The sequence below is a fragment of the Oryx dammah genome, unplaced genomic scaffold (assembly GCF_014754425.2).
Source record: "Oryx dammah isolate SB20612 unplaced genomic scaffold, SCBI_Odam_1.1 HiC_scaffold_1638, whole genome shotgun sequence".
Classification (NCBI taxonomy): domain Eukaryota; kingdom Metazoa; phylum Chordata; class Mammalia; order Artiodactyla; family Bovidae; genus Oryx; species Oryx dammah.
This window is the reverse complement of record NW_024071750.1, coordinates 1,045-4,989: the sequence shown is the minus strand read 5'-3', so window position 1 is coordinate 4,989 and position 3,945 is coordinate 1,045. Positions and strand designations below refer to the sequence as shown.

The window sequence follows — 3,945 nt, the reverse complement described above, 5'->3', positions numbered from 1 at the left end:
GGTACTACATTTGTGTCCAAGGCAAGATAAGATACAAACCTTAAATCTTCACATGTTCAACTAGGTAGGGTAAGACACACGGAACTGGAAAAGGTAAGGAAAAGTTCTAAAACGGGTTTAGTCACCCTGCACTGTTTTTATCCACTACATTGACTATCCTTGGACAACTCCATTCTAGCTTAAGGGTAAGAGGACTCAATTTAGCCCAATTCATAAACTGAACAGATTCCCTGTGTTTGACCCTTTTCAGTTAAAACTATGGGTCCAGTACCAATCAAAGTGGACGTCAAGGCTCTTTTTACTTTGGGAATTTTAACTTGCTTTCCTACTGTGTCTGACACAGATATGGCTACCTCATTGGGACTATAGGCCAGCCAAATGGGAAAGGGGACCGAGTGAATCAAATTCCCCTCCTGATCATTCAACAGGAGGCAACACAGGCACCAGGTCTCATTCTCTTAACTATCTCTGCTTCTCCAACTGCAGTCCATGATACACAGGGCCTGCTTGATGCTTGCAAGGGTCTCTCACCAAACACAGGCATTTTAACCGTTGGCTCCCTTGAGATGTCCCTGGGCTAGGTAAAAACACTCTGAGACAGTGTGCCTTCTACCTTGGCTCTATGCCTGGAGTGAATGTATGCCTCTTCCTCAACAGGCACAAGAAGCCACAGCTCTTCACGGATTAAACCCCCTTGTCTGGTCCAAACTCACATCATAGCTTCTCCATCGACTTCTCCACAGCACGCTTTCAGAGCCCCGTTATCTCAGATCAGCACAAGAGGCACTTCAGAGAGTGTGGCAGCACAGGGGTCCATACCGTAACAAAGACATGCAAATCTGGCTATATAGTTGATACTGAGATCTTCAAGGCATGAAAACAGCTGAAAATTACCTTGCTAAAACACTCCACACATGATATGTATAGTAGAGCTTTGGAACTTACAAGTAGCATGAAATAGCAAAATGGCTTGTGACTTTTCCTTTCTCCACTCCTCTCATTCTCTCTCTCACACACGCTATGACAATTATGTGAAAAACAGATAACAGATTTTTAAGTAACATCTCAATATGCAGATCAAACAAAACTGTACTTCCTGCATTTAAAACAAACACACAGAAATTACCCATCGGTTTCCCTATATTTGATATTACTGAATAATGCTATCATTTGATTTTTCTGTTTTTAATGGGGTTTTTAACTTTGACTGAAATACTTGCTTCAGACTTACTCAAAGTAGAGTTAACTTTGTTTTCCTTTTCTTGACCTCCGACGTTTAGATTTGGGGGGTGGTGATTCAGAACCAGATGTGTTCACAGTAATGGACGCTACTTCCACCAATCCTGGTTGAAGGGGTTCCAGGGATACCTGAATAACAACTTTTGTTTCAGCAGATAATCCTTCTAGCTGCTTAGGCTTCTTACACATTTGATGACATTGGCTCTCGTGCTCCGTTTTCCCTTTGAAAGTTAAAAACTGTAGCCGACATTTGGAACACTGGTGAAAACTCTTTTTCCAGTGCCCTCTATAGTGACGTCTGTATGGTGCTGCAGTTTTAAAAATTTTGAGACAAAATGGGCAAAGCAAATTCTTAGTGTTACCATGGTATGCTCTGAAATGTGCATCCACGTCTGCAAAAAATGATGATCTGTAACTGCAAACCTGGCATACATAGGGCATTTCACCAGGCTTATGAGTGTCTTTCATGTGCTCTAAGAGAACCTGATCTGTCTCAAAGGACAATTCACAGATTTGACAGACTGCGGAGGGCTCCTGGGGAGTGTGGACACCTTCAACGTGACACTGCAGCTGGAAGGGAGTAGGAAACTGGCGGTGGCAGTGCTGGCAGGTGGTGTGGTTTTTCCAGCTGTCACCTCTCAGCCTCTCAAGTTCCAAGTGGTGCTTCATGTGATTCATAAACTTGACATTTCTTAGAACTTTCCGGCAGCTGAGGCATTTAAAGGCTGTGTGAGTCTTCGGTTCTGGCTGCCCAACCCCTATATGCTCTCCATAGTAGAAGTCACGAAGTAACACAATCAGATTTCCTCCTGTGGCATCAACAATCTTGTTTGGACTTGCTAAACTTGGAAAATCAGTTTTTGTCAGTCCATTTCCCCCTGAAGGTCTTACAGGCTTGCAATGAACACTGTCCTTTGCCAAAGGTGTTGGACAAGGTTCTCCATGCTGAACATGGCTTAGTGAGGTATGGACATGGTCTGGTGTGCTTTGCTGAGTAGTCACTGGATGAACAATACCTGAAGGGGAAAAACCTAAAGAATGTTCCCCTATCATGCCATCGCTGAGTTTAGGCCTTTTGGGATTTGTGCTCTTTGTTTCCGAAGTGAAAACTCGCTTTGATCCATGAGGACTTTTATTCATATCTCCTGCAGAAACTGCTCTTGCTGCTGGATGCTGCAATGAACTTGTGAAGGTAATCAAAGAAGAACATAACTCCTTTGAGAAGCTATTAGGTACTATTTGTGGAGAAATATTTTTATCATCAGCTTGAGACAAAGGTTCAATAATAACAGGACTACCTGTTGATCTTGATTCAGAGTCAGAAACCCGCAAGACACTCTTTGCTTCTGATGTAGGAGTCACATGACTAACAGGCTGTAATTTGTGAGCGTTACCTTTCCTGACGTGACCATACCTTTTTCTCCTTGACCAAGAACCTGGGGTGACTCTGTTCAGTATGTTTGAAACGATTGGTTTTGAAGCTGAGGTCATCCCAACAAAGATCACATCAGCATCTTCATTTACATGTTCCACTCCAACCAAGATCACTTCATCATCATCATCATCTACTTGTTTGGTTTCTCCCTCGCTCTTCCGTAGTTCTGGCTCTTGTTCTTCTTCACGTAACATACATGGTGGTTCCATATTGTTAATACACTTTTTCATTCTTACAGGGTGCGGCCACAAGTCCCAGCGCTTCCTTTATACAAACTGCCACCTAAGTATAAACATACTATGTATTAGTTACGTACAGAAAAAATGTGCAATTTGATTATCTCCAAAACTCTAGGGTTAGTTATAAACACCCTTATCTTACAGACAAAGACACTGAGTGTCAAAGAGACTGGATGACAGCTGAAAAACCTATGACCAGAAGTCTACATCACGCTAGAATCATAGCTTTCTCCCAGGATTACCTTGATCTCTTCTGTTTAAAAAAAGAAAGAAAAAAAATACACCATCACTACTGATCATCAGGTGAAATCACATGTAACGTACGAGTAGTTTTACAAAAGCATTATGGTACAGTGTTGAGAAACATGGACTTTGGAGTCAAAGGAGATTAAGTTGGAATGCTAAGTTAACCACACACCAGTTGCATCTTCTTGGGCAAATTTATAACTTTTAAACGTGTTTCTGTATCTTAAAGACACACATGCTTATTTCTTAGACTTAAGGTTAACAGCTCTTTTTGAAAGGCATCAGCTATTCAATGGCATCTTGTTTTGTAGTAAAATTGGAAGAAAATGTCTCTTAAATGCACATTACAACTGATTCACAAATTCTAATTTCATAAATCTTAATAAAGAAAATGGGTAGCAAATTCAAAGTAGAAAGTATCTATACACAGTTAACAAACAGCATAATTCAATGTCAAGCACTTAACACAGGCCTAGGAAATAGAGAATGAACTCTCTTGATAATCTCACCCCAATTCCACACTGATATATCCTAAATTTCTCCCTCTAATTCTGGCTAAAATTAAATCCAATAATGCTTCATCCTTTACTCCACAGGTCTCTTCCCCACACAGCAGGCAAACTGATGCCAGTATTTCTCTCATCCCAATATCAGACAGAGACATCACACACACACACACACACAACCGATATCCCTTATGACCCCAGGTGAAAGAGTCCTTAACAAAATACTGGCAAACAACACCTAACAACATATAAAAAAGATTGTACACCATGATCACATGGG

The 3,945-nt window shown here is 41.2% G+C and overlaps 1 pseudogene; it reads right to left on the bottom strand.

The window, feature by feature from the left end:
• Positions 1 to 1,597: 1,597 nt before the first annotated feature.
• Positions 1,598 to 2,883, bottom strand: LOC120859573 (annotated as a pseudogene).
• Positions 2,884 to 3,945: the final 1,062 nt, after the last annotated feature.